The following is an 11,696-nucleotide window of genomic DNA, read 5'->3' on the forward strand; positions in this document are numbered from 1 at the left end:
CAGAAGGCAAGGAGGAGCAAAGCCACGTCTTACGTGGCAGTAGGCAAGAGCTTGTGCGGGGGAACTCCCATTTATAAAACCATCAGATCTCATGAGATTTATTCATCACCGTGAGAACAGTATGGGGGAAACTGCCCCCATGATTCAATTATCTCCACCTGGCCCTGCTCTTGACACATGGGGATTATTACAATTCAAGGTGAGATTTGGGTGGGGACGCAGCCAAACCCTATTGCATTATATCATTAGAATCTTTGTTATTATTATTCCAGATTCTCTGCCTGACTGGTATGTGACCTTTCACATCATACACTTGTATGCCTGGAAATTCCTTACAGACTTTTCAGGGTTGAAACAGAAAATGGACGTGAAGAGTGTGGCCTTGGAAAACACTCACTGGGTAGAACTCCATTCCTTCCCCTGGCTTGCAGGACAGCCAGTGTATTTCATTTTTTACTGTGCCTCATTGCTTCTTATATGGAGACATTGTTTTGACCAGACTATAAATCTTGAAAAACAGATAGAAAATTTCCTCCCCTTGCTCTACCGTTCTCTAAGTACCTGGAATATGCTGAGCTTATAGGAAAGTATCGGATTCACTGCATGAAAGGAATAATGGAAAGTCAGGTATTAAAGCCGACCAGTGTGGGAGAAAGTTTCAAACTACCATCTTTCTAGAATCCTTCAAATTAAAACCAAAGAGAAAGGCACATTAAGAAACTCTTGTCTGGCTTCGTGTCCCAGAAACAGGCACCATCTCTTCTGTGGAAAAGGGCAAATTTAACTCTTGGCATGATTTATTCTTTCTGAATTAAAATATTCTTTTTTTTTAGTGGGGGGGTGGCCTGTGGGGAGACAGTCTTGCTTTGTCACCCAGGTTGGAGTGCAGTGGCACAATTTCAGCTCACTGCAACCGCTGTCTCCCAGGTTCAAGTAATTCTGCATCAGCCTCCCAAGTAGCTGGGACTACAGGCATGTGCCACTGTGCTCGGCTAATTTTTGTATTTTTTTGGTAGAAACTGGGCACCATGTTGGCCAACCTGGTCTCCAACTCCTGACCTCAGGTAATCCACCCACCTCAGCCCCCCAAACTTCTGGGATTACAGGTGTGAGACACCACGCATGGCCCTAAGTTAAAGTATTCTTATGTGAGGTGTGCCTTAAATTCAATCTCAGAATCCTCAACTTGAGGAAGCAAAATCCTATGGGTATTTTTAACTGTTATTTTTAATTGGCACATAATAATTGTACATATTTATAGAATATAGCGTGATATTTTGATACATGTATACAATGTGTAATGATAAAAATCAGGGTAATTAGCACATCCATCCTCTCAAATATTTATCATTTCTTTGTGTTGGGAACATTCAAAACCCTCTCTTCTAGCAATTTCCTATGTGTATTTTGTCTTGCAGAATCTGATCCTCCCAGAATTAGTCTGCCAGTTTCCGGGTCCTAAATAGCTCCCAGAACACTGCAGAATGGCTAACAGCAGTCTCCTAGTGTAGAAGTCAATGTCACCTACTTTGTTCCGAAGATTGTGTACTAAGGTAATTAAATGAAAAAGGAAACTTCTCATCTCTGAATGTCTTATGATCTAAAAATTCTACCTTCTATAACTATTCAGAAGGCAGGAATAAGCATCATAGGATGGCCAAAACATGCAAACAATTTTATATTAAGTTACATTTTCATTTATACTCTCTTTATTGTAAAAGTTGAGAAAATAACAAAATTAGCCATAGAAGTATTTCTCCTTTGGGGAAAACTAAATTAACATGTAGTTTATTATTAGATAAATTCACTTTGTTGAACAATCTGATTCATTTTTTAAAAAATAAAATATAGTAGGTAGTTGTCTGCTTCATTAGTCAGTAGTCAGTGCATTCCTGGAAAACAAGGACTTTATCTTCTAGTATAATAAACTTCCTTTAAGCATACTTAATATATAGAAATTAATGTGTGCAGCTTTCATTGCCTAAGCCATCTATTTCATGAGAAGGACCATATCTGAATTCTAGCAGACAGATAATATAATGCGAAACTTCCTATTTATTTAAAAAATCAGTGGTGCCAATGTGTTTCCATTATGCCAGACACTTGCTAAGCATTCAGGTTCTTGAGACTGAAAATTTTAATTTAGCAGCATTTCTTACAAATGGACATGAATAATGAATTTGGGTGCATTTTATTGTTTGTTTAATTGTTTCAGTTTGAAGTGAATAGAAATATGTGGCCATGTCACTTTTTTCAATATATTCCACGAATGTACACAAGACACTGTGAAGGAAACACTGTTTGGGTCCAAAACCAATACTTCCTAACAAATTTCCTTTAAAAAGCTGTAGTAAGATAACATTTCTTGTCTTTATTATGTAATAATAACAGTAAATCCTATTAATATTGCATTTGAGATTCCTATGCAGATCCTTAAATGTCCACCCAACCCATACGGCAATATTGAAGTCCTTCTTTTAAGTTTTACTTTGGGTTGTTTTAGGAAAAGAATTTACGCCTCTCTTTGCAAAGTGCCAGATCTACCAGAAGAGGGCACTGTGCTCCTAATGCACTCCGAAAGAAGCAAACATTCTCACTTTGAGAAACAGATCTGTGTCCTGTCTTATCCCAGAAGATTCCAGGGGCTGCAAAAGTAATGTTTACACCACGCGTCTATTGCATTTGGATGGAGATGAAACAGGGAAGTCATAATGAGTTCAATAGTTCCAAAGGCAAGAAAACAAAGGTGATAACTATTTACTGGTTTGTCACCATTTCAAGTCATTTTTCGTCCATGCCACACGAGGGCGCCTCTTCGTCAATTATAGCTGCGCTGCCGCAGGGAGCCCGCAGACAACTTCAGTCCTAAAACCTGGAGATGACAATCAGCACTGTCACTTTGAAAATATAATTTTTTTTTTTTACATAAGTAGAAGCTTTATGGAGAAACTTTGTAATAGCTTAGTTTTCTTTTTTCCTCTATTTGTAAAAATTTTCTTCTTTTAGAGAATGTTTTCCTGTTAGAGATGATCAAGTGTTTGTTCAACGAAACAGAGCTATTTTCATGGTATCTGGGGGATTTTCACCAGTCCCTGAGCAGAGTCTCCATTCAATGTAGAGAATTCTCGGCTGCACATTGTCACTTGTTTCCACTGCTAGGTTAAAATTCTCTCAGCAAAACTAAAGGAAAGCTTTATTTTAAGCAATCCATCCATAACAATCCACCTGTCCAAGCCATGAAAAAGATAAATTTTTAAGGAATATAATTGTATTACTCATGTTGCAGTTAGATTTTCAATTATGAAGAGCTTAGCTGGATAATTTTCTAACTCATAGTACTGGCTCTTAATTTGCATTTTGACTCATACAGTCTCGTGAACTTGAGACACTTCTGGGCTGTACTGCAAAGCCTGGAGCCGCGGTCTCTCTTTGTCACATTAGAGTGGTGCACTTTCTAGAAAGACAAAAGAAGAGAGCAGCCTGGGCATCAGTGGGTTTATGTAAGGAATGCAGACTTATACGATGTCACAATAAAACTACTGATGAGGGCTGGACACGGTGGCTCATGCCTGTAATCCCAGCACTTTGGGAGGCCCAGGTGGGTGGATCACCTGAGATCAAGAGTTCAAGACAAGTCTGGGCAACATGGCAAAACCCTGTCTCTACTAAAAATGCAAAAATTAGCCAGGCATGGTGGCATGCCCCTGTAATCCCAGCTACTTGGGAGGCTGAGGCAGGAGAATCACTTGAACCCAGGAGGTGGAGGTTGCAGTGAGCCGAGATTGTGCCACTGCACTCCAGCCTGGACAACAAGAGTGAAACTCCATCTCAAAAACAAACAAACAAACAAACAAACAAAACAGACTACTGATGAGTATTTTTTTTTTTTTTTTTTTTGAGACGGAGTCTTGCTGTGTTGCCCAGGCTGGAGTGCAGTGGTGCGATCTTGGCTCACTGCAAGCTCTGCCTCCCGGGTTCACGCCATTCTCCTGCCTCAGCCTCCAGAGTAGCTGGGACTGCAGGTGCCTGCCACCATGCCCAGCTGATGAGTATCTTTAAAAACCCACCACACTGGTTAGTTAATCATTTGAGAATGCTCTAGGCTCATCCTCTACTATCATGCTTCAATGGGTATGAGGTGGGGACTGGGAATATTTATTTTTACAAAATGCGGCAGGTGATTCTCCCTCACTTCCAGGTTTTGGGGTCACTGAAATGGAAAATACGGTAAAAGAACAGATGAGAGATAAGAAGAACTTGAGTTAAACCTCTAACAGTGAGGATGGCAGGAAGCATTTAAGACACAGGGACAGATAGATTGTGAGGACTGGATAAATGAATGAAATCTGTGATAATTCCAAGTTTCTGGCTATGTGAATGAGAAGACTGTCGTGCCAATTCCCTAAAGCAGGAAATAGATAAGAACACAGAATTATAGAGTAAGATGAGTTCTACTGGGGATATAATACATTTGAAATGAATGCATAACTCCAAGTTGCTATGTCTAGTCCAGTTTGGAGGTCAGGAATTATCAAGATACAAATAATGTTGAACCCTCAGGAGAAAATGAAATAGTGAAGAGCACTGACATTTAAGCCTGGAAGGTGCTGAATCGCAAAAAACATATTTATGGCCAGCTCAGAATTGTTTAAATTAAAAAATATATTGAAGCCTCTACTTGAGACTTGTATTCTCCCATTTGGCTAAGGATTCCTTTATTTCAAATTTTCTTAAAATCAACAAGAATGCTTGCTCACATCACCTTCTTGGCCACCACAGTTACTGAGTTTGCCAGCCCAGATATAAGGAGTGGACAGGGTTTGAGAAAAACTGAAAGATTGGGAAGCAATGATCAGAGAGAACATAACCAGGGGAGAAAAGTATGAAGCAGAAAGAAGATTGCAGCAATCATTCTGTTGAATGCAACAGAGAAGGTCAATGAGACTGGTCTCAGAAGCAATTTGACTTTTCATCTAATAATTCATGAAAGAGATGCATTTTTTCAACAAATGTCTGTTGATCACCTTCTCTGAACCTGGTAGTATGTTAGGACCAAGTGAGACGACAATAAACAAGATAGATGTAATTGATGTCTTCGTAAAATTTATAGGCCATAGAAAATATAGAGGCCATAGAAAATATAGAGGGGATACAGAGAGATGAAACCTATGAAAAATATGAGTACCTGATGCTATCAGGAAATAGATGAAGAGTGCCCGGGACAGTCTCCTTGAGAAAAGGACCATCTACTGCTTGTCCTTTCTGCTTGGGTATCCAGCTTCCTATGGCTAGGACCAATCTGGCTTAGCCTTTGGCTTTCTGCTCTTCTTTGGCTCTGCACATTCTCCTGGTCTTTGTGTTGCTTTTAAACCAGGCCCCTTCAAATGGGTGGAATCTTTGTATTCCTGCCCTGGGCCCAAGGAACACCATTAACCAGGTAGATAAACTTTTCCCTACATTTATGAAAAGAGGAAGAATTTAAGTGGAAACCAAGTCATTTCAGATATTAGGCCATATGAGCTTTTTGACATGTAAGCTTATCAGTTTCATGAATATCAATTTAGAATGCTACACATTGGCACCTAGAAGTCTGAAATGAGGAGACAGAGCTGAGATTATGCGAAAGTCAAGGCTGCTAGGATTCGCAGGAAGAGTATGAGAGAGGAGAGAGATGCACGGAGAGAAAATTCCAGGAGTTTTCCCCATTAAGTATTCAGTTGACTACGAATCATTTCATGCGGAAGCCAGGGAGAAAACCACCTGAAAGGACTACAGGGAACAGTGCCTGGAGGTCACACAAGCTGGGAATAATGCTAGCGCCTGTTCACAACAGCCAGAGTGGAAATCTTACAATTTATCAGGTAGAATACTGAGATGAATTTTGCTTCAGTAGTGGGAAACAATTAACCCTAGACTAAATGCTGCAATTTTCACCAACAAAGCATAAAAGCAGATTTGAGGATTAAACCATTTCCAAGTAACTTAAGAGTGTTCCAGAATAAAGTTCAAGAATATTTATAGTAATATAAAAACATCTGACAACCAACATGGTAAATCTTTAAATGTCTGGCATTCAGTCAAAAATTACTGCAAATAATTTTTGCAAAGAAGCAGGAAAAGAGTCCATAATGAGAGAAAAGAAGTCAGTCAGTTGAAACTGACCTAAAGATGTCAAAGTGATCAAATTAGTAGACAAGGGCATTATAATAGTTATTCTAACCATATTTCATATGTTAAAGACACTAGCAGAAAGATTGGGCCTGGTAAAGAGAAACATAGAAGATATTTAAAAATTCAGTTAAAATTTCTAAAGATAAAAATTACAATGCTTTTGATGAAAAACACACTGGATGGGGATATTTCCTGGTGAAAAGATTGAATTTAAAGGCAGCTATAAAGACTATGCAAAATGAAACACAGTGAGAAAAAAGACAAAGAAAACAAATAAATAAAACACCAATTAACTATGAAACAATGTCAAGGTGCCAAATGTATTAATTAGAATCTCTGAAGGGGAAAGATAGGGTTAGAAAAACAATTTGAAAAAAATCATAGCCAAAATTTTCCAAATATAATGAAAAACTATAAAACCCAGATCTGGGAAACTCAAGCACATGAAACATGAAAAAAGTTACAACAGAGCATATCATAATCCAATTGTTTGATACTAATGGTCAATAGAAAGCAGAGAAAATACCCTTTATATGTAAAAGAATAAAGATGATGACAAAATATTTTTATCAGAAACAATACAAAAGAGTAACATCTTTAAAACACTGAAAGAAAAAACTGTGTCTAGAATTTGCTACCTGGCAAACATATTTTTCAAAAATAAGATGAAGTAAAGATTTCTTAGGATACAAAAGCCAAAAGAATTTATTACTAGTGGACTTTCACTGCAAGAAATGTTAAAGGAACTCTGACAAACAGAAGGAAAATGATACCAGACAGAAACCTGGATCTGCACGAAGGGATGAAGATCATCACATGGTTGCTAATTGCATGGATTAAAATAAAGGCTTTTGCATATTATTTAAATTTATTTACAGATAATACACCTTAAAGCAAAAACATGTGTCACGGGGTTTATAACACATGAAGAAGTAAAATATATGACAAAAATAGCAAAAAGCTCTGAAGGGAAGAAATGGGATTTGCTGTTGTAAGTTTTTGTGTATAAAACAGTAAAATATCACTTGTGGGTAGACTGTGATAAGTTAAAGGTACACATTCTAAACCCTTCAACAACCACTAAAATAACACAACTAAGAGTCACAGCCAGCCAACAAAGGAAATAAAATGGAACTATACATAACACTCAATCCAAAATAAAGCAGAAAAAGAAAGAAAAGAGAACAAAGGACAAACATAACAAATAGAAAACAAGATTATAAATTTTAACCCAACAATATCAATAATTGTATTAAATATAAATGGTCTAAATACCCCCGATTAAGAAACAAGTTACCAGATTATCTTTTTAAAAAAATCAAGACCCAACTATATACTGCCCAAAAGAAATTCACTTTAAATACAAAGATAGAAATCAGTTAAAAGGATTGAAAAATATGTAGCAGTATTCAATATGAACTTAGTACATGAAGGTTATTTGGTTATGAACAAGTAGCAGCCTGTTCATAACTGTAAGACAGATGAAAATAAAACTTTTTTATTAGCATATAATCACATTTTATAGCATCTACTAAAGGAAATGAAGCTCCTAAATTGGAGAGCAGCAGTTTACATTGTTGATTCCAGCCACCAAGAGAAAACATTGTTACTCCTTTGTCCCAGTATATACTGATAGAATTCTTCAAATGATGCTTAAGTTGGTAAGAAAGACAATTTCTGTAGAAACTGAGAAGGTCTGGCCTTTCTTTGGAAAACTGTTCTTTAGAAGTTCTGTCAACCCTAGCAGTGACACTGGGATGCAGGAGAAGACTTAGGGAATCTGGAGCCACCCTCGAAGCTCCAGCCAAGATTGGTCAAAGGCAGGAAAGGCAGCTCAAAGGGCTCCACTGATAAAAAGACACCTGCAGCTTCTGTCCTCACCGTGACCGCAGCTGGCTCTGAGCTGGAACCGAGCTAACTAACGTTCTAGATTATGTTTTCTAACTCTTATCCTGAAATGAAACACCCTCCTAACATCTTGTGCTTTTCCACTGAGAACAGATCATAATTCTAATAAATTATTTATTTGTGTGATTTTTTCCCAGCATATACACAGTGAATTATTTTTACTTTCATTATTTAAAAAATATGCATGTATACTTTTTATTTTGGAATAGTTCCTCACAAGAAGTTGAAAAATTAATACAGATAACTCTTGCATATCCTTCTCCTGGCTTCCCCTCATGATAACATCTTAAAAGCAATTAAACTGATATTGGTACAATAAAATTAAACTGCAGACCATATTTTGATTTCATTAGTATTTGCATGTACTATTGTGGTGGGGGTGGGCGGCAGTGCAGGTTATGTAGTTCTATGAAATGTTATCGCCTAAAACACAGTCATGTAACTAGCACCACAATCAAGATACAGAACTCTTCCACTATGTAGGGTCCTCCAGTTCCCCTGATTTCTTTCTGTGTCCTGATCAAAAATCACAGAATGAGTCAGGCACTGTGGCTCATGCCTATAATCCCAGCACTTTGGGAGGCTGAGGCGGGAGGATTACTTAAGGCTGGGAGTTCTAGACCAGCCTGAGCGACATAGTAAGACCCTATCTCTACACTTTTTTTTTTTTAAATTGATGGGTGTGGCGACATTCACCTGTAGTCCCAGCTACTCAGGAGGCTGAGGTAGGAGGATCACATGAACCCAGGAGGTTGAGTCGAGGCTGCAGTGGGCTATGATTGTGCCACTTCACTCCAGCCTTGGTGATAGAGCGAGACCCTGTCTCTATTTAAAAATATTAAAAAACCACAGAGTGCCTTGATTTCTCTGTGACACAGACAGCTGTAGGTTTTTCCCAGCAAGTTTGAACCTAAATCAGAGCCTTGAACATTTTCAGGTGCTGACTTCAGGCACTGAAAAGTATCTAGGTTGTTGCCCAAAGAAACTGGCCCTGGCTCTGAGCCAAATTCCTTTAAATCTCTTATGAACTCCCTACCCTGACCTTCTTGCTGCAGACGTACCTAGGCAGAACACTCCCTTTCTCTCACCTTATGTAAGCATGTTCCCTTAATAAATGCTTTGCACTGATCACTCAGCGTTTAGTGCTTCTCTCTTTGGAACCCCAACCAGCCCCCTCTATGGACAGTTTGGGGCACTCCCTTGTGGAAAATCACCTGGCATTGCTGTTGGGGAGATGCCAGCTGTGGGTTCAACAGGGCAAAAGACACTACCACAAAGAGACTTCCTCATTTTATTTCTTTATAGTCAAACCCTAGCCCAACCTAGTCCCTGGCAACTACTCATATGTTCTCCATGGCTATATTTTGTCACTGTGATAATATTATATAAATGGAATCATACCTTATGCAACCTATTGAGATTGTCTTTTTCATTCAGTGTAATGCCATTGAGAACCATCCGAGTTGTCATGTGTGTCAATGGTTCATTCATTTTTATTGCTGAGTAATATTTCATTGGTTGCATGTACTCCAGTTTGTTTATCCGTTCATCCATTGAAGAACATCTGGTTGGTTACCAGCTTTCAGCTATTATTTTAAAAGCTGCTATGAGGATTCATAAAGGTTTACATGTGAACATAAGGTTTCACTTCTCTAGTGTAAATACTCAGGAGTATGATGGCTGTGTTGTACAGTAAATGTATGCTTAACTTTATAAGGTACTGCAAACCTTATTTCAAAGTGGCTGCACTATTTTATATTCCCACCTGCAATGTGCGAGAAATCTACAAATCATTACTTCACATCCTCATCGCATTTTCCAGTTTTTTTTTATTTTAGTCATTCTGATATATGTGTAGTAGTAGTTGTGTTATTATTGTTCATTGTGTTTCTCTCCAGTGAGGCTGTCAGTTCTAGAAGGTCAGAAAATGTGTTTTATTTATGGCCTGGCAAACACTGACATTCAATAAATATGTACTGTCTAGCTGAAAGAGTGCAAAAAAAGACAAGGAAATGAACTGAGAAATGGAGCAGTAGAAATGGAGTGTGGGGAGGAAACAAGGAAGAAAGAAAGACGGGTGAGGAATCTGTGGGTGTGGGGCCACAGTGTTTGCTCACACTCTAGGCTGCTGCTCTGTCTGTGAGACCAGACTGCTGGGCCCTACAGGAATGATGTGTTTCTGTAGCTGCCTGGGCATCTGCCCACACAATGGGACTTACGTTCTTTAAAACCAAATAAGTATCTCAATGATATGTCACCTCTTCTATTCTTTGGTAAAGTCACACCTACCACCAAAAGGGAAAAGGAACATCTCTTATCTCTTATCCCATAATCTTGTTGCTTAATCAAGTCCATCTCTAGTTGCAGAAGACTGAAAGTGTATGGGGGTAGGGGAGAGGGGCATTTTAAAATTTGAATTCGGTTTTCCCTCTTGTTAATCCATGGACTCTCATTTTACACTGGAATAAATATTTTGCTGCTTTTATGGATACCAGGAGAGAATCACTGAATGCAAATTATCTTGAAAATCTTGGACATGTAGTTTATGCACGTATATAGTGCTACCATAGCAAAAAGGAGAGGAAATTGTCTTAAACTCCTTTTCAGCACCCATTGCCTTTGCAGATAGTCTTGTTCATTCTTTCCCTGGAGTATGCCAACCAGTTCATTGCCTCCAGCCTTCCTATCTTCACCACATTCCCATTGTATTTCTTCTCTCTCGGGAAGAAATAACACTAAGATGTAATGTGTTACCTTTCCCATTACCAAATAATGATGATCTATTTTTGGAATTTCAGGTAGCAGCCTGAAATGAGCACTGGTTTATCATCTATCCTGTAGGCTTCTGAGTTCATGAAGCTAAATCACATGAATGGTTATCAGTTTTAACAAAGTGAGCCCTGCCTATAAGACGTAGCCTCAAGCTAGTCTTATAGTTCTGTTTACTGTGTTTTTTGACCAGCAATAAGATGGCCCATGAAAGGGGTTTATATGGAAAAGCTTGATTTATTTAATCTGACATTACATGCTCTATATCACATTGATACAAAACACTCTAAATTCATATTTTTAAGAGCTATAAAAAGCATATTTATGCTAAGCCCCACTTAGCCTGTTGGGCTTTTGGCAATCTACTGTTTAAAAGAAATTTTAAAAAACATCCTTGGAGATTATCTAAAACTACACAATTTCATAGTGATTCAACTAATATTTATAATAAAATCACTATATGCAATTGACTGTGCTGAAAACTTTATAGGGGTTACAAAGAGAAATGTGAAAGCTTTTCAGTTAAATCACATTAGATAGTCTAATACACATACATTTTTAAATAATGATTTTAAGGTGATTTTTTAATTAACATTTTATTCTAGCTTCTTCATTGTACTTGGATCAACTTTAAATCAATCCTTTGTTCATTGTATTGAAGTAAGACAAAGATTTAATGTCAGTTCTTCACGTGAGAGTAAGTACTAAAGGTACTATTACCTGGAGACTAAGCATTGTATAACAATTCCAAGTGTTTTTCTGTAGATATGCAAAATTAGCTACAGTACAGAACCAAGATTCTCCTTCTTTACAGACCCTATGCCCACTAATCACACATTTCCCTTTCA

This window comes from Pongo abelii, chromosome 5 (assembly GCF_028885655.2).
Source record: "Pongo abelii isolate AG06213 chromosome 5, NHGRI_mPonAbe1-v2.0_pri, whole genome shotgun sequence".
NCBI lineage: Eukaryota > Metazoa > Chordata > Mammalia > Primates > Hominidae > Pongo > Pongo abelii.